Genomic DNA, 20,582 nt, shown 5'->3' with positions numbered 1-20,582 from the left:
CATTAATTTAGTTCACACTGAATTATGAACATACCAAGCTTCATTCAATCTGAGCCCCTAAGCTTCTTTTGGGAGCAGAATTGGATAGAGCTCCTAAAAAGATCCATTCCTGATTATTCAAAACTTTCTTCATTTGAGTGGTATTTTGCAAGAGGTCATGGTGGAACAACAAGAGTTGGACCTCCTCAAGAGAGTCCAGTGTCCTGTGGCTGGGTGATGACAGCAAATAACCACTTTGATGAAACAGGTGATGGTAGAGTTACTAGGAGTCATGGAATCCTTCTTCGGATCTCCAGGCCAGGAGATACTTCGCAGAGTGAGCAGCACTGGAGAAGGAGACAATCTGATTGTCTGTGTGTGACAATCAGTGTGTGAGAGGTGGCTTTAAAGCCCAAACATGCATCTTCACCAGTTCCCAGTGGCAAGTGTGTGTGTGTGTGTGTGTGTGTGTGTGTGTGTGTGTATGTGTGTCTTCAGATATTACAACAGGCCCACATGAAGCCACTAACTCTTTCCCAATCGTTTCTCTCCCCTGGCCTTTGGCATGCCTATGAGGGGCCCATTATGCCATTTGGAGGTATGCAAGGGGTGAAGCACCAGCATTAGGTATCATAAGCCCTCTTGCTGCACAATCCCTGGGCAAAGTGGCACAAAGCGGAAAACCTCCCTATTTCCAGCCCCTGTCTGCCCTTTCTCTGGGAAAGAGAAAACTCATTCTCTCATCTCAAGTTCTCAGCCTTACATTTTAGGAAACAGGATGTTGCTCATCTGGCAGTCCTAAGTGACAGGGCACTGTTTTAATGTCAACATGGCTGTTTGGTTTTGCTCTAAGGCTTCAGAAATATAAAATCTACTGTAAACCATGGAATGGTGGTGTCAGGGATGAGAAGAGAAATATCATTCTACGCTCCATAACTGAAGCAATACCCATGGCTGCCTCAAGGCAGAGGGGGTTTAAGATCACTGAATCCAAGGTCTAAAATTATCTATCTATATCACCAGAAAGAAGAGGAGTCAACCTTTACTACTGCTGCTAAGCAAGTGCTATCTACTGCAAATTCTCCAAACCTCAAGGCAGAAATTTTGGCAAGCTTTCTGGAATGACATTTGGTTTTGATAAGCCCCCTTGAATGGCCTGTGACAGAGAGCCAGTACAGAAATTTTATTTTTAGAGAAAGAAAATCAAACAAACAGCCAGGGAAGAAGCACCATTAGTCTGAAGTGCCAGAAGCCTTGCACGGCACTCCAGACAACCAGGTCTACTTCTGTGCTGGGGTTATTGCATGCTATTTTGTCCCGCAGTCACTGTTCTGGGTCTGGGAAGTAGCCAGTGTTGTTATAGTGTAAATGAAGAAGGAGACAAAGAGACTTGTGTATGCAAAGCCTCAATCTGGGACATGGGTTGGGTTGAGTTGGGAACAGGGTTGCCAACTCATCCTTCTTCTTCTTTTCAGCAAAGTGATTCTGATGCAATTTTAGGAGCAGCCACATGAGAGCTGCATCCTTCACCTCTAGGCAGTGGAGACTAGTGATTATACCATCCATCTTCTTCTCCTTATCTGCTATTGAAAGATTGGCTCCATTTCCATAAAAAGGAAAGGGAGGCACAGGGGCAGAACTACCACAGCATCCCAGAAAGCATTCCTGCATAATAGCCTGAGGACACATGATACATTGACTGCATTGGAACTGGTCATTGACTGGATAGGAGACTACTTGGGAACCCCATACCCACCAGGTTAAGTTCCACAGCAGAAGGAAGCTGGTGGGACATAATAATAATTAATAATGATGGTGATATAGAACTCTCCCAGCGGAAAGAAATGGGGTCTTCCTCAGAACCAGATTGCCAGTTTTAATCAGAAGAGAAGCTGAGGAAGGCAGAGTTCAGGAAAACAGGTTTGAGTCAAGGCTTATTCTGACAGAAATCTATCCTACTGTTTGGTGTATTGTGGAGGTAGATTGGCTTGATCTTTTTCCAGCAACCATATGACATAGTGTGGACCAATTTGGCCTCAGGGCACCCCAATCTGCACCTTTTTGAGCTCCTGTCAAGGGTTTCTACTTTTTTTGTGTGGTCTAGTTTAGTCCATTTGCAGTGCGTGTGATTGCTGGGAAGGGACTAAAATCAAACCTTGCAGCTGTCAAAGCTGCTAAGATCCCTTCCGGTTTGTATTTCTGGAATTGTGAAGTGGCTTAATAAATGAGCTGTTTGAGGACATTGGTAGTCTGAACACTTCTTTGCAGGGGAAGTGAAATGTGTGTGTGTGCGTGCGCGCGCGTGTGCGTTCAACAATCACTGATGCACTGAATCACTTAGATTAAATTTTTAACAATATTTTCTTTCCCTTGTGTGTGTTGAACTGATCAAAACTGTGGCTGCACGCAATTTCTCGATTGGCAGTGCACACAAAGCAAAAAAATTGTTATTTAAAAATTAATCTAGGTGATTCAGTGCATCAGTGATGGTCTAGCACAGGCAAAAATAACAATTTCACTTCCCCTTGCCCCTCCGCCAAGGAGCAGGGGAAGTGTTCAACTGACAGTGGAAAAAGCCCGTTTGCTTGAGGTAGATATGCCATTTAAACATGAGAATAGTGCCAGAAGACTGCTCCTCCCCTTGACCTCAAGCAACCCTTTTTAGACTGCACCAGATTGCACCAAAAGGGCCAGTGTAGACATGCCCTCACTCTCTAAACACCCAATGCTAACTATAAGGGAAGAGCGAATACATATAAGCAATTGTATCCAATACACACAAACAAGTTTTAATAGAGTTTCTGCTACTGCAGTGTGCCTCTATCTGTATTGCTTTCTACAACTGAATATACACAGCACTTAACAGCAAAGATTCAAGACACAATGGAATCAGGTGTTAAGGGAGATAGACAGCCATTTGTCCCCCTAACAGTCCATGGGTACAGCTCTTTTTAAGACACAATAATATAAGACTTTGCAAAAGTGCAGCTCCTTTGCTACTTCCATTTATTTTAACAAGTCTTGTGTGTAGGAACAGAACTTGGTGGTTTAAGCTATTCCCTTAAATTGCAACAGTAGCCTCAAACTCATGAAGCAAACTGTAGATTTGATTTTTGCTTTGGGGATCTTGGGGTAAGAGCTTGGTGTTGTGATTTGATCTCCTCCAAATCTTGGGCAGGGGGATTTTGTATTCAGGTAATGGTGTGCAGAGCTAGGAATTTCTAGAGAAAGAAAAAGGAAAGATATTTCTCAACAATAATTTAATTTTCAAAAGCCCACCCAGCCGAAGAAGAGAGTGGCTGCTGGCACATCCTGCTGAGAGAAAGGAGAAGACAATCTCATCAATCAACGCACCAGTGGCTCACACCTCATTGCATAGAGAGTCCCAGTGAGACACAGATCTCCATTGTGCTTTTGGGCACAGGGACTAGATTGCAAAAGCAATTGGCTGCAGCAAGCTCCTACATGTAGGGAATTATTTAGCAGGCCCCATTCGTAAGACCTTAGATATCTGCCAGCCAAATCCCCCATATGATCTAAACTAGGAATGCTAAGATGATTGGCTAGAGATGCATTGAGGTACACCACTGGAGCATGATATGTGACATCAACTAGTTGCTGCTGCTATATAGCAATGCTATGTGTTCTAAAGAAATAAGGGTCTTGAGACAAGATTATTCTTTATATTTGTGTATGCTTCATTTGTGTTTATGTAAATATAAAACTGAAATATAACTGAAGATATCAGTTAAATCTCACACCCCATTGTCTGTTGTGAAAGCAAGGAAGGCTTATGGTTGTTGTGGGTTTTTTGGGCTCTTTGGCCATGTTCTGAAGGTTGTTCTTCCTAACGTTTCGCCAGTCTCTGTGGCTGGCATCTTCAGAGGACAGTGCTGTCTTCTGAAGATGCCAGCCACAGAGACTGGTGAAACGTTAGGAAGAACAACCTTCAGAACATGGCCAAAGAGCCCGAAAAACCCGCAACAACCATTAGATCCTGGCTGTGAAAGCCTTCGCAAATACAAGAAAGGCTTCTTTGTTTTTGGAAGGGAAGATCAGACTTTTTGATATTAATAGGAAGTCAATCCGTAAGTTTTCAGACATCACATTATGGGCACAATTGAGCCCCCACATTTTGGTCTGGGGTTTGGTTTTGATATAGAGGAATATATAATATCTCAATCATTCAGAAATACCAATCACAGTATTTTAATATAAAGAAAATTCATATAAGGAATGACTATTGTGATATATAATGGCCCCTTAAAAAACAAATTGGTAAATGGCTACTGTCTCCTAACACTGTCACTTTTTGAAGCAGGGCAGGGATTGTGGATTTCTCTAATTTGTTCTTACAAAATGAAACACTTTTACGTTTGGGAAACTTGTGGTTTTTAAAAGTTCTCTTTCATGAACTTTTATTTCTTGGTTCGCCTTTGTTAATAATTATCTGAAAGTATAGAAACATCATCCAAGACAAAACAAGGAGCAGGACCGTGGAGATGCAGGAAAACATTTTCAGATAGTTTGAAATTATTCTGACAATATTTTTTGGTTTTGTTTACCAAAGAGTGAGTCAACTGTAGCTAGCTTTGGGCCCCAAGGAAATTATGGAGCCATCCATCATCAACATTTCAGACTTCCAGCAGACAGGTGCATCTCTGGTGTAACGTGAAATTCAGTTAATAGTAGCCATGTATTTGAGGAGGCTATCCACCTTATCACTTCTTTTTGACCTCATGTTGTCTGCCTTCAAAATTTCTCCTGCAAAATTATTCCCTAGGTTAGTAATGCACTGAGTGATTTATAAAATCTGACGTCTGTTAATATTACTAGATGTTTCATCAAGCAACATATCTAAGACTGTAACAGTAGATATAACAACAAAAATTGCTAGATGTTATTCGATACCAACTGTTCCCTGAGCCTCACAAATAATAGCAACTGTATTTTCTGAAACTTTATTTCTCCTCTGTCCATTAGGTTGTTTAGACTGGCTGCAAAACAACTCTTTTGTCAGTAAAACAGAGTTACTTACCTTTTGAACTGGTAACAATGACATAGATAAGGTGATATGATGGTGATATGGTGGTATTGTAGCTAGTGGCATTGTACAATACAGGTAAGGTAAAGGTTCCCCTTGACAATTTTTGTCCAGTCGTGTTTGACTCTAGGGGGTGGTGCTCATCCCCATTTCCAAGCCATATTGCCAGCATTTTGTCCGAAGACAATCTTCCGTGGTCATATGGCCAGTGCGACTTAGACACGGAACGCTGTTACCTTCCCATCGAGGTGGTCCCTATTTATCTACTCGCATTTGCATGCTTTCGAACCGCTAGGTTGGCGGGAGCTGGGACAAGCAACGGGAGTTCACTCCGTCATGTGGATTCGATCTTATGACTGCTGGTCTTCTAACCTGGCAGCACAGACTTCTGCGGTTTAGCCCACAGCGCCTCCACGTCCCCTTCATATAATACAGGTATCTAAGCCTAAATCCAGTAAGAAATTATTGGGATCTAGTGCTCTTATTTCTCCAAACTATGCTGAATTTAATGTATTCACGAAGGCGAATTTACTTGATCTCATTAGTTTGAAAATTCTGAGATTACTCCACAAAATTACTGTCATTCCTGATGAGGGGCAGAGCTGATAAGACGTTTCTACTAGAAATATCCTCCCAAACTCTTCGACCAGAATGTTTTCATATCTGCTGTAGAATCATTATTGGACATCTTTTTTCAAAAAAGCCACTGACATTTTCCAAACTATTATTGATCAAAATATCCAAATTATGTTCTTTGATACAAAAATGCTCAAGATATAGAAGCATATGCAGCAAACCATTTATAGACAGAAATAGCCTGGTAAACATAACACAATCCTACATGCCTCAAAAGTAAATTTCATTGAAATCACTGGGACTTCAGGTAAGCAGATTTTGGCTGTTACAGTCCTATACAAACTTGACTGTATACCCCATTTAACCTCACGAGATTTCCTTCTGAGAAAGTCTTGAGTAATTCAGGTTGTGAAGGATGGAAAGGCAGAAAGTGAATGTAATAATACATTAATAAACAGACATTCACAGTATTTAACTCTTGATGAGGTAAACTAAGAAAAAATACAGTATGTTTGATGGGGAAGGAACGTGGGGGAGTTTTGATCAGGATTAAATGTTAATTAATTAACTGCCTCTTTCTAATTTGCATAAATGTTAATATATCAAATTGAATAATATGATTTGGTGATGATTATATTCAGTTGAATGTATCAGCAACAGCCAGTTATTCTTAATAAAGTTCTGGTCCTCTAGTTAAGAATTCATTAACTGCCACATTGTTTTAAATGGAGGCAGCAGAAGGAAATTATTATAGGCTAAGGGCCTATATACATTTCTCAAAAAAAACAAACAAACCCACAATATGTAGCATTTTAATTTTAACTGACTCAAGTTACATGGTTTTTTACTTGTTTCCTGCATTCCTACTGAATAATTGAAATGTGTATCTTCTTCTGTTAATGTACCAGTTTGGAAAGCTACATATTTTCACCTTGTGTTCTTAAATCAGGTATGCATGGAGAGGCTCCCTTTTAAAAATGGCTGTAAGGTTCACAATGGGCTTAAGCTGATTAAGAAAACAGCATGCTAAAATAAACAGCTCTCGTGTGGCCATTTAACTCACTTTCTAAGAATTTGGAATTCATTGTATGAATGTCAAACTCAACACAGTTTTTAACATAGGTCAAATTCCTGGTTTTTTGGTCATGTAACCAGGCCCTAACAGATCTTACTGTCAAGCTGTTATTTCCAGGATGCGCAATGAAATATTTTCCCTTTCCTATATTCCTTTCATGACTTCCATCTATATCATTTTGATCTCATAATTCCTTCCCCACTTCCTTCTATGCAGATTATGGAGCTGTTGGATCTACATCAGGTCCCTTATCTCTGCAGAAAAGAAGCTGCTAGGCAGTTCAGCAGGAAAACTAACAAGGCTCTGATGCCGTTGAAGCTAAATGTACAGTGGCTCCCACAGGAATTTTTGCATACCTCCTCATTCATCATGTGGCCATCTCTGCCCCAGCTATACCAGTCTTGTGCCCTAGAAATGGAGTACCTTACATCCCATTCACCACTCTGTTCAAGAATCAGGTCACCATGACAAGCTGATAAACAAGGCATCTTTTGGTTCTCATTTTGTTTTTGTTTTTTACACAATATTATATTTTTAGTATCAGTAGTTAAGTTAGGTTGGCATTCTCAAACCTGGCACCCTCCATATATGCTAACTACAGTTCATCCAGTCCCATCATTTCTAGGACTGAGTTTAATGTGAGCAGTAGTCTTACCAACAAATTGAAAGGGCCCCAACTGGGAAGTATGATTGACTTTCCTGAACAACCACTGCTTACTTCACCCACTCCTCCCAGGCCTGACTTCTCAGTGTGGCCTCACTGAGAGAAGCCGAAAGAATGTCAACTAGGAATCAGGCTTCCTGGTGGCGGTCCCATGCCTTTGGAATTCCTTCCCATCAGATGTATAACAGGCCTCATCCCTCCTTATTTTCAAAAAAACTTACAAAAACAGAATTTTATAAATAGGACTTTAAAAATATTTGGCCTCTAAGAAAGGGATTTATTACTCTCTCTTTTTTTTGGAGGAGAGTTTCTGTCACGAAGTGATTCTGTGGGTTTCATTGTATTTCCTTGTAATTTGTCTTTTTTATTATTCTGTCATTTCATGTTGGTGTTGGGAGTTGAAGGTGTTTGATGTGGATTGAATTTCCTTAATTTCCTACAGAGTAGTGATTTTTTCACTAAATCAGGTGATATAAAATCAATCAATCAATCAATCAATCAATCAATCAACTTTGTTCCTAATCCTGGCTGCTAGTTAGAGAAGTGTATGGACAAACTGCAGTCCTGAAATTCCATATGAATAGCATCTAATAATACCCCGGGAACACTAAAGCCAAGTACATAGAGAAACCAGAAATACCCTGTGAAGTAGGTTAAACTGAGGCAGCATAACTGACTGAGCTCAGCCAGTGAATTTAATGGCTGAGTGGGGATTTTAGCCAGGTTTTCAGAATCCTAGGTCAATGCTCCAAACATTACACACTACCTAAGCTATATGAATTTCTAGCCTAGTGGATACCAATTCATGGCTGGCCAGCTTCACTTTACATTTACATTTCTATTCTTCCAGAAGCAAAATCATAAAAGCACAAATATGGAATAATTTCTTATAGAATCAAATAACTGGAGAATAATTACTTAACTCAACCCATCTCCAAAAGGAACACAATGTTAATCCTGCTGATGAGACATTGTAGGCTAGTATAATGGATTTAATGTTTTCATAAGTATGGTTGTTTGAGGATTTGTTTTCAGCTGAAGAGATCATTCAGTCACTGGCAAATATGCTGTAGTTGTATTTGCAACTTTGCATGCTGTCTGTAAGGAAGTTTTCTGGGCCGGGATTGATTGTCTATCTATCCAGCACTAACCAATCATTCCTCCTAGCCTTTGAATTCTATCAGAGCCCCACTTCTCAGCTGAGTGTCTTCCCCCACTCTGATCAGTTTGTGGCAGTAGTTAATCTGTTCAGTTGGTTGCTAAGTATGTATGCAATAAAGAAAGCAGCATACAGATGTCTGCAATTTTCAGCAACTGTAAGTAAAGAAATGTTTTTATTCTTTCTCCTACAAATGTCTCAGTGTGAGTTTCTGAGACTTTAAGTGCTGGCTAATGAGAAAGGGGTGGACTCTGGGAAAATTGTAGCTGTTCTCTGTAAATATACTTCTACTTCATAGCAAAGAGAATTTTACCAGAAATTCCAAACTCTGCTACAAAACAAAACTCATTTTTTATTCTTTTTAAGCCTGGTACTATAATATTATGGTGTGGTGGGAACAACAATTGGAAACCCTTTTAGATCTTCAGTCATTGGAGAGCTGATACATTCAAGGCACCCTTCTGCTATCTTTCCTCTTTTATTCATAATCTTATGTAGACATTCAAGGTGATTGGCTCAGTCACGCAGATACATATACAAAATAAATGTTGTATAGTAAACTGTTGCTCTGTGTGAGATATTTTCTTCAAAAATAAATACAGGAAAGAACAGGATGGAACAGTTTGTCCTGAGAAGGCTTTGATGCGATAGCAGAAAAAAGACTAGAACATAAGACAAATCTTGCTATAACTTCAGGTATATTTGACGGTAGACTATAGGGAGGAAAGCCTTTGTAGAACAAAGGGAGATTCTGAGAGGATACATCCTTGGAAGAATGCATTTTGGTTTAGCTGATCTTGAATACCAAGAAGAGAAATAATTGGTTTATTCTATGAATATCACAACATCAAAGGCACAGCTAGGGATTAGGTACCTGTTTTCTTGCCCACTGACTATATTGTTGCTTTACCTCAGAGAATCCGACAGTTCAACACATAAAAGTACCCTAATCTAACACTGCACTATCGTATTTCCAATCACCATGTATGGGTGTGAAAGCTGGACAGGGAAAAAAAAGCTAAAAGGAAACAAATTGGTTTGTCTGAAATGCGGTGCTAGAGGAGGACTTTGTGGATACCCTGGACTTCCAGAAAGATGAACAAGTGGCTCCTAGATCAAATCAAGCCTGAACTATCTCTGGAGGCAAAAATGATGAAAATGAGTCGGTCCTACTTTGGGTCACATTATGAGAAGGCAGATTCTCTGGAAAAAGTAAATAATGCTTGGAAAGGTTGAAGGCAGCAGGAAAAGAGGAATATGAAATGTGAGATGAATTGAGTCCCTAAAGGAAAGCCATAGGCAAGCATTTGCAAGAGCTGAGCAGAGCCGTTGAGGACAGGACATACTGGAGACTGCTCGTTCATGAGGTCATCATAAGTCAGTGATGACTGGGAACAGGGGAGAGAAATAAGAAATCACCATCATAAGAAATTTAAAAGCAGAAGAGGCAAAATATACTCCCTACAATGCCTGGCTAAATAAAAAGAGGCTGTACTGGTGCTGGAACTATCACAATGGAGAGGGTAATACTAAGTAAACGGGTTTCCATGTTTGGCCATGGCAGTGAACCCATGATGGAATCATAAACCACATAAATCACTAACATGTTATGGGGAATAGATGTAGCAAGTGGGGCATGAGGCAGATACAGTCCTTTTCCCTTCTTTATCCCTATCCTGTGTACATGTCTGCATGTACACTCTACAGAAGAGTGATAGGCACTCAAATAACAGATATAATACTCAAAGCCCTGTCAAGAGATCAAGTCAGAAAAGGAATACATTATGAGAAGGTGGATCAGAGAATAGTTCCTTCAGCCACACCACTTTCCATTATGTTCTTCAGGATTAAACAGGCACCTTCTTCTGGTGTTCAGATTTTGGAAGCTTGGTGGAAGGTAAGGTGGGGTTAGAGATCCCATCGAGCTCTCCAACTAAAATTCCAGCCACCCCCTCTCAAGCCCTAAGATAAAGATTAAGCTGAACAGCATGTTGAGTTAGATCTACAATGGGCACCATAGATCTGAACTGGAGGTCCATTAGGCAACAGTTCCAATCAGAGAAGAAATTGTACTTGCACCAGGCCAGCCAGCAGAGATGTCTCGAATCCTCTGCTGTGTAAGCTCTCTTCCTGTGCTGGAGACGATTCCAGCAATTTCCCCTGCATGCCTTATTTTAGAAGAAAAATGCAAGTTTTTAAACTGCACAGTAGAGTTTGTTGGCAGTGTGGGAAATGTGGTGAAGGCACTGGGGTCTGAAATGTTATTTGTCTCTCTTTTTTCCCCCACTTCCGGTTTTGAATTATTCCAGTTAAAAGACACTCTAGCGTATCATATCTTACAGCACTGATAGAACCTTGTTTCTGTGCTAACTCCATTGCTATATGATGAGATAAGGAACAAGAACAAAAAAGGAGGAAGATACACAGTTTCTTGAAAAAAAAACACGTCTTATCAAAGCAAAAAATTCAGCAGAGAATCTTTTCACTGGGCTCCTACTAGAGTTATATGTGAGATTATGTAGGAAGGAAAGGTGTCACCTTTTATTGAGCCGGTCTCAGTAGAAGAGAATCTTTCAAGCAATGTATAACTCTTCTTTGGACAGAAATGAATACCAAGGTATTAGTTTTAAGCTTGTACTCTACAATCACTCTCACCAAAAGCAACTTGCAGAGCTTAGACCAATATAAGTCATCACCTCTCTCATTCATAAAGTCAAACAGAGTAACGTCACAAAAGGCAATTCCAACAGACTAACCCACCACACATAAGAAGGAATTATAGAAACTAATGATGAACCTTTCACATCAATATTTGATGGTCATCACCAGATGATGAGGGGCACTTTATTGTAAGACATGGAGGAGCATGGAATACTTGGTTCCATTAAGAAAACACTTCTCAGGAACAGATTTTTCTAGACAGGATTCTAGAATTTGTTGGATTCTATAAGAATTGTTTGTCCTTAGCAATCAAAACAATAAAGGCTCTTGCCTGTGCTAGGCCTCTAAGCATCTGTGCAGATTATGCCCCATGCCAGGCTGTTTCTGTCTCAACAAGCATATAGCAAACACCTCCTGGCATATAACAAATACCATGTGACAACAATATGAGTGATCTGTGTAATGCAGTGATCACAAGGGCTTACCAAGATAGAATAAACATGAAAAGTTGCTAGAACATGCCTTGCTCCTGGATTCTGATCAACCCTGGTGCCAGAATTATTTCCAGGGTAGGATTTTAGTTGCAGGTAGGATTAGCAAAGATTCTTTTCCATACCCAGTGTTTAACTCTATTACCAACATTGTTTATAAATTTGTCTATAAATTACCTATAAAGATGAAGAATTGGATGAATCTATGAAAGCCCACATTGAAATATAAGAGTTTTTAAAAGGCCGCACAATTTTTTTGTTTTAATATGGCTAATTCTTTGAAACCTATCAGTTTGAACACCATGTACTAAAATCTGGAATCTACATTTCTGTTCTACTTAGAACCTGGGTGGCCAACTGTAGGTCTCCGGGTATTGTTGAATTACAGCTCACCTCAAGTCTACTCAGGTAAGGCGATGGTGAAGAACAGTCCAACATCATCTAAAAGGTCACCATTGTGTACCCTTTAACAAGACACTTAATATTGATGAGAACTTAGCCCTGCTAAATTCATGGAATGTGCTTAGGGGTGATAGGTTTGTATTTGATGCTGCTAGACCTGAAATCTATATGTCTTCTATTCTTCCCCCAAAATTCACACATTCAGCCAAAAGTAAAAGTGAGCTCATCTAGGGCTGTCCTCATATAGGGCCTTTATATATTATTAGGCGCTCTGTTGGAAACACGTTTCCTGACCACAAGTACAGAAGCTATGTCTACATCGTTGTACATGCACAGAACCCATTCTCCCCTTTGGCTGCAGAACAGATGACGGACAGTGGATATGATTGTGCTCTCCCTCTATGTTTAATTAATGAATGGTTATTATAAGATGAGAAGAGGTCTAATGAAGAGTTGGTACACTGTAATGGCTAAAATGTTAAGTAGCAGTGGCATGGAGCTTCCACAGCCTTAATTTGGTATTGGTATTGGTTCTAGCTGTAGTAATACGTCTCATCCTAGTGTAATGTTTGTAGCTGGAACTCAAGGCAACTCCACTATTGTCTTCCACTTAACTTGAGCCAGCCAAATTCAACTTAGTGGCACTTCACATTATTCCAGGCCACAGACCCATCATTCTTCTGATGATGTAATTGTGAGAGCAATAGAGCTCCCTCCCACCTCCCTCCTTATCACTTTCCCCAATGTCTACCAGACAATGGTGAAGCTTGCAACAGGAATGCCTTGCTACGAAGTTTCCATTAGATCTTTACCAGTTCAACAGCATCTGGGTACAAGGATCCATGGGACATGCAACTCCCATGGATCAAGACATCCTAACGGGATCATCAGGGTCCATGGGAACTATGTTTTCATTTATAAGAATCAAGTGGAGAACCCAAAGGACAACCAACACACTACGGCTGTTATGTTTGGGGACAGGGAAGAATGGAGACACTACACTGGCAATCTCGTACTGAGTTGTTTATGATAGAGGGGTTGTTGTTTTTTCCTTAGTTTGTAATGGACTTGTAGTTTCTGAAGGGGGGATAGTCTCTGATGTCCACAATACTTAACTTCAATAGCATCACCAACTAACTGATGATGAGCCAAGAAGCGCCAGGTTCTGATGTCACCTCAGCAATGAACTTTCAAGGTAATTTTAGGCAATATTTCTCAATACTGAGATATCTTTCTCAACACTGATAAATATTTGTTTTACTTAAATAATGTTTATGCAGTGCCTGAAAACTCAAGTAATTGTTATTCAAAATTAGACATTTTAAACTGGTATAACTGTTTTACAAAATTATATTGCCCAGAGTTAGTCTGTCTTCTAGAACTGGGTGGGGGGGGCAGAGGGTACATGACCTTCAATGCCTTGAGTCCAACAACACAGCAATCTGTAAGGAATGTCTAAAGGTAAATTGTGCAGAGCTCAATAGCTTGTACAATGACAGCAACAAAAATGGCTCACCAGTCAATACATTCTCACTGTGTTGTCTCTTAATATTCACTTGGACTACTACGCACTCCTGCACACTAAAACCTTCCATTTTGTTGCAAAGTTCTTTCAAAGACTCATTCCACTGTACCATTTCCAATGAATCCCACCATTTGATGGATATGAACATTTTCATTATCTCTTTCCCTATAAATTATCCCTATACACTCTTGCATGTAAATGTCAATGTTTTCCTTATTTTGAACATTTGCAAAAATGGAAGCTGGCACACTCAAAGGCAGATGGCTGATTTTAATATAGTGTGAGACACCCAACTCTCTTGCTGCTACCTGGCTCCAGAAGAAAATGCATCTCTCATCAGCATGTGTCATTTTGTACCGGTCTGAAATGACAACTGCTTTTGACTTGCTTTTAACACCAATGTTGATCTTGTGTAAGTGAGACTGTTTGCTATATAAAGCTATGGTGTAGAATGGAACTAGGTCAGCTGAGCTAGTATGGATTCCCCAAGGTGAATCGTGACACCAGGTCAAAGAACACTATGATATATTGCTATAAACCTGACGTGGGGAACTAAGAGGTCAATCTGACAATCAAAAGACTTCTAGACCCACAGATACAGAAGATATACAGAGAGGAGAGTTCCTGCCAGGAGTTTATGGGGAAGAGATTATTTTATGGTATTAAACAAATAATCTGTTACTAAGCCATTTCTCTGAAATTCTTGATGGCGTTGCCAGGAGTGCCCTTTGCATTATGATTCCAGTTAACAAGTCCCTGATGATTCTCCTTCTACAGCTGAAGATTTTAACAGAATTTATTCATCATGTTGACGACACATCAAGAATCTGCAAACTGCAGTGTTAAGTCCTGCTTATTTAGCACTGTGATACGTGCCTGCCTTTTTCCTGGATGCTGTATAAAGGACAGAAGCCCCTTCCTCCCAAGGGCAAACACCATTCGTATTTCAACTTGGGAAGGATAATCATTAAGAATGAAGCATGTACAACATTACACAGACCATCTAGTGGTTTCTGTTCAAACACATCCACCCCACTTTGAGTCTATTTACATGGTCTTCTTGCTTGCCCAAAGCCTGGAACCTAGCCCTTCTATTTTTCAAATTCCCAGAGATTCCATGTCTCTGGATTTTATATGTTGAAGCTGGGGAAAGGAGGAAGTCACGCTGGAGCTGAGAACAGAATCTTCTTTGGACCAAAAATGAGTGGCAGCTGCCCAAGACCAGATGAATAATTTTCAAAGAGCATATTCATCAGCTTTGAAAGCCATTTGTAGTGATGGGAAAGCTGAGCACACATAGCAGTGCCTTTAAACATCAGGTCCCCATGGCCAACTTTGGGCATTTCACACAGAAGGGGAGTGGAGCGTGACTGGTTTAGACTCATCTTTCAAGCACTTCTCCCCACAGGTAAGAGCTGTGAATTCTAGCCATAGTCATATGTCTCGCCCTAGTGGAGTTGCCTTGAGCTCCAGCTACAAACATTACACAGGAAACACTGAAAGAAGTACAGGCTCGTGCCCACCCATCCCATTTCTGTGGAGAAAAGCACTACCATCCAACAAAAATGCGTTGCACACATATACACAAAGTTGGCAGGACAAATAAAGGGAAGCTAACGGAGAGCTTTGGACAACTTCATTCCCTCTGTATTACAGATCTGATGCTTAGGGTGGAATCTTGCACTCCTTTTTGAGGAAAGAGGACCATATTGTCAGAGGCTTTGTGCTGGAAAGGGAGGGATGGGAGCTTATCTGAACCTGCAAGTCTACCCTTTTTACAGTGACATTTTGTAGAAAGAGCAGGAGAAAAGGGGAGAAAATGAAAGATGACAGGTTGAGAAAGGAAAGAAGGGGGAAAGGAGGAAACACTGTAGATGCTGTAGCGGTGGGGGGGGCGTTATTGCCAGGCAAATTGCTTGTTGCCAAATATATATAAAATATATATTTAAGAATCTCTTCCAGTGGATGCGCCCCCCCCCACCTTCTCCTAATAGAGAGCTCTTGCTCCATTACCAGGGAGTTGTGTGTTTCCAAGCCATGAGGAAAGGGCTGCAAAAATCAAAGTGAAGGAAGCACACATACTTACAGCTCATGAGCATATGCGATACCTCAGTTGGTTCAACTACCCCTGCCTTCCCCAGATACATGTATAGCTTTACCGTGATGGGTAGCAGCGCAGCATGGCTGATCAAAGCAACAGAAACGATTTGTAGGAAAACGGGAGGGGAATGTAGGAGGGGACTTGATAAACTCTCTTTTCAGAGGGATGTTATACCGAAACGACAACTGTGGCTCGTTCTGGATCAGTGCGTTTCTCGTAAGTATGGGCGGAAGAAAAGGAAGAATCAGACAACACCGTCTTGTTTCATCAATGCTTTAGCTGCATTGACCAGTCATCTTCCAGGCTTTCAGCCCGGCCCTCTAGTTTTCAGGGCAGCCAGACTCTTTCTGTGCCCGGGGAGTAAAGGCAGGCAGTTCTCCTTTGGTGTTGCGTAGCCTTTGGGGGCTGCAGGCGCGGAGGGCAAAAAGCGGCTCTTTGGCATGTCTACATAAGATGGCCAACCCTGCAGAGCAGGGACCCTACTTCCTAACATACCAAGTTCATTTCAAGTACTTTCCCCTCCACTCCTTTGTCAGCTTTTCCTGGGGTTGGTTGGGTTGTTTTGTTTCCTTGTTTCCAGCTCCTTCGAGTCTGGTCTGCCCCTTCCATTTTTGACAGTGCCGAGTAGGGTAGGGATGGGGGGGGAGGGCTGACAGGCTAAACTACATTGGCCAATACAACATCTTCCTCCCATTGACTGCCTTGCATCCAGTGGTTTTCACCCATGTTTAAAACACAACAAGAGGGGTCAGGAGAAATACATGGGACTAGGCAAGCCATAGCCTCTTAGGCTGGAACAGAAGACGAGACGGTAACTACAAGTCAGACGTGCTAAACCTCAGAGGGATCGTTTTCTCCATAGGAACCACTCCAGATGAAACATCAGAGCAGAGCATATTACAGCATGACTTATGTGCTTCTGTACCTATCAGTGAGATCTGAGTTAGGTCTCAGCTCTCTGGATGGAAACGGCACACACCTGGGTTTTTCCTTGCGCAACCGTAAGCAGACCATAATAGACTGTAAGTGCACTGATTCCAGGGCTTGATTTGGATTTAGACTGCTAGGCTCTCGATCCACAGCTGAACTTTGCCCCAGTCTTTCCAACCTAGTGCACTAATAAAGTATCCTCGTCTGGCTATCTCGTTTTGCATCCCCACCACAACAGCATCCGAAAGAGCGAGACATGACAGTTTCGACAAGCCAGCCAGTGCACCGTCTGCATTCAGACTCTCCAATAATAAGAGAATCAAAGAGAGACAGAAAGACACACACAGAGAGAGGATGCCCAGTAAAGCTTCCCTGTTGGCACTGGTAAGAAGCCCCCTTCGCTCCTGCCCCTGCCCCTGCCCCTACTGAGGATAACAGGGCTCAACTTACCCTTGGACTCTCCTCTCTTCTCCCGGCGCTGGTGCTATTTTTCTCTCAGCTCCCTGCTTTCAGTGCACGGTTATCTGTCTCTGACGGATCCCTGGAGTTGGCAGACAGAAGGAGGCTGAGGGAGGTGACGGTTCTGTGGCCCAGACAAAGCTCAGGAGGGTTCAGGCTTCCCCCACCAATGAGGAGATGATGGCAGAACACTGTCTGCTTTTATCCTCTCCTTCCTCGTTTCTTCCCCCCCCCCACCTCTCTCTCTTCTTCAGCTAGTTGTTTGCAGGCGGCGGCAGCGGCAGGAGCGAGAAAGTCATTCTTTTCCCTGCTCACATCTCATTTGTGATCACATACATACATACACAGACAGAGAGAGGCACACACTTGCCTCTGCTTTCCTTTCCGCGGCTTCCCCCCCCTCCACCACCGCTACCCTGCTCACCCCCCCTCCTCTAGGTTCCCTCACTCCTCCCTCTAGCTGGAGTCTTGTCACTGCAATGTGCCACCCACCTGAATCTGCTTCTGCCTGCTTTGCCACTTAACCCTTAAGGAACCAGCAAGCGCTGTGTGGTAAACAACAAGGAACGTGTGTGGGGAGAGGATTTGGCCAAGAGTGCGAAGCAGAGGGAAAGGGGTGTGTGTGACAACGGCAAAACTGACTGGCAGCTTTCCAGTGAAACCTCTGGAAGGGCAGCTGCCTCAGTGCAGACAGCTACCACCTCTGGCAAAATCCCTCCAAGTCGCCAGAAATGTGGTGTAAGCTGTAAGCTTAACTACAATTTTGTTTCCCTTTGTTATGAGCCATCATGTTGCTTCTGACTTACAGCAACCTAATGGGGGTTTCAAGGTACCTGAGATATTTAAGGATCAATTTTACCAACGTCACTCCCCATGTCTAAGCAGGGATTTGGATTTAGATATCTTGAGCCCTAGTCTAGCACTCTTTCCACTACACCATACTAGCATCCCATATATGCATCCATCATTTATTTATTCATCCAGTAGTGAAGAACAGATGCAGAAAAAAACAAGACCTGGATGCAAGTGATAACTAGCTTAATATGAGTGAAGTCACTTATTAATAAACAGCGGAGTTTCCATAACATTTAAGAACAAAGTCCTGTTGGAATTATTGCAACCTTGTATGCTGCCTTTAAGAGGTTTTGGCTGGGAGGGATTTTTTGGACTAATTTGAATGTCAATCAATCTAGTAGCAGCCAATTGTTCCCTATCTACCTCATAATTTTGAAGAGAGCCACGCCTCGCTATTCAAGTCTTCTTTTCCACTTTTTTAGTCAGTCTGAAGACAGAACAATGGGTTTCATCAGTAAACAAGTCATGTAGTAGTCATGAAGTGAGTAAATCAGTTAAGCTCTATGCATGTAACCTTTCTACATAATGCTGTTTGTTTTGATCTACGGACAACTGTGAGTAAATGGAACATTTTTATTCTTTCCTCTTACCAGTGTCTCTCAGTGAATTATTGAGATAGTAAGTGCCAGTTAAGGAGAACTAAGCAATAAGAGGTGGTCTACCAAGGGGAGACTTGAAAATAATTCTGCTCTGTAAGTCCCTGAACTTTTTCTGTTTTGTAGCTAGAAGTTTTCAAGCCACAAATGTTCATACCCTGCCAATACTAGTTCCTAGTGCATGGCAATTTACAGGACAGCAAAACGCTAGAAGGCAAGAATAAGTTTTAATCTTACCAAATGACTGGATAAAATATTGCCTATTTGCTTTTCCTTTGCCTTCATAAGTAAATCATTGAACTCAGCATTTCCCCTCCAGCCTAGGATTTTCCAGACATTTCAGACATTATTGTGGCGGGATGAAGGAAGATTTTTGGTGCAGAAGTGCCAAATGCTACACCTGTCAAAGGTAGAGGCAGCATGACCACTGAAGATAAGACTATAGAAATGGGTCAGCAAAAGTATGGTCCTAAGTACATTTGCTTCCTATAGTGAGACAGAGGAAGCTTCAGATATCATTGCTCAACTCCAAACTGGTAAATCTTGAATGCCAAGATGGCACCATGAGGCATAAGGTCACAAAAGAAAAAGGTCAGCAAACTACAGGAAAACTTCAGTAAGAATTCTATAGATGTGATATGAAGCAGGGTGACCTTAACAACAGAAAGTGGATATGGCTGTACTGAGACAAAAGAAAGGAATAACTCTGGCTTCTGGGCAGAAGAAAGGAAAAAGAAAATCTCTTGTTGAAGGAATTAATGAGACATATGGTAGTTTTGTAGATGAGCCTGATCCAAGTCATTTTGCTGCCAGAGGTGGAGTAGCAACTGGTTCAGAATACCCCTGACTAATCAAACTTTTTCATCACGGGAAACAAACATCTCTCCCCTTCCTTGGCAATAAAGCTATAAAATGATAATAAGTTAATAATTATCTGTCTTTCATAACACCAAAAACCTACTGTCTGAGACAGATGCTTCTTTCTGCATGTTAACAAGTTAACCCTGTTCTAGATCCAACCTGTGGTTAAAATCCAGCAGTGTCTTTTGGTATCCACCGCCTATGGAACTCCTATGGAACTAACTTCCATAGCATAAAACTGACTTGAGACTATTTCCCAGCTCACTGTATAGAAGCAGTAGGATTCAGCAGAACACAAATATCTGCAGTTTCCAAAGGAGGCAAATCTATATAGTGGTACATGAGCATAAATTGCCCAAACATAGCACATGGTGCTACAACACTCTGGCTGAAATCCTGTTTGTGCAGTTACATCACATAGCGCTGATGACTTAATCTGCTGCAGTGATTTCCACCACCACCACCCCGAAATAATAAAATTCTCATCCCCTCCTTGAAGGTTCTGAGGAATCCCATGAAAGGCACTGGGGACTATGGGATGGGGAGGAATTCTTTAAATTCCAAAAATCTCTGTTGCAAGAATCACTTTATCGTTGGTGATGATTTTCAGAAGTTAAAGACTCCTCTCATCCCATGGCCCTCAAAAGCTTTCCCATGAAGAAATGGGTCTCACAGGAGCTTCTATTGAAGGGAGAACTTTTTTATTTCTGAAAAACTGCCATGGCTACTGACATCATCAGCCATATACAACATAACTTATGGCACAGGATTTCAGCCAGTGTATATTTTCCTCATGTATTTGTGCACTCATATTTGGTTTGTTCGTTTCGTCGTTTCGTCGTGTCCGACTCTTCGTGACCCCATGGACCAGAGCACGCCAGGCCCTCCTGTCTTCCACTGCCTCCCGGAGTTGGGTCAAATTCATGCTCGTAGCTTCGATGACACTGTCCAAGCATCTCATCCTCTGTCGTCTCCTTCTCCTCTTGCCTTCACACTTTCCTAACATCAAGGTCTTTTCCAAGGAGTCTTCTCTTCTCATGAGATGGCCAAAGTACTGGAGCCTCAGCTTCAGGATCTGTCCTTCCAGAGAGCACTCGGGGTTGATTTCCTTTAGAATTGATAGGTTTGTTCTCCTTGCAGTCCAGGGGACTCTCAAGAGCCTCCTCCAGCACCACAGTTCAAAAGCATCAATTCTTCAGTGGTC

At 41.6% G+C, this 20,582-nt stretch overlaps 1 protein-coding gene across 2 annotated transcripts in view; it reads right to left on the bottom strand.

The window, feature by feature from the left end:
- LRRN2 (leucine rich repeat neuronal 2) overlaps positions 1–17,615 on the bottom strand; it is a 198,083-nt gene extending 180,468 nt beyond the window's left edge. Inside the window, exon 1 of one of the 2 annotated variants that reach the window (XM_020797139.3) lies at positions 17,058–17,615. The gene's annotated coding sequence lies outside the window, so the exon portion shown is untranslated. The remainder of the gene's footprint in view (positions 1–17,057) is intronic. The other variant, XM_078391900.1, reaches the window with a different exon arrangement.
- Positions 17,616–20,582: the final 2,967 nt, after the last annotated feature.

Source organism: Pogona vitticeps, chromosome 4, assembly GCF_051106095.1.
Source record: "Pogona vitticeps strain Pit_001003342236 chromosome 4, PviZW2.1, whole genome shotgun sequence".
Lineage (NCBI taxonomy): Eukaryota > Metazoa > Chordata > Lepidosauria > Squamata > Agamidae > Pogona > Pogona vitticeps.
This window is presented reverse-complemented; position numbering and strand designations above follow the sequence as displayed.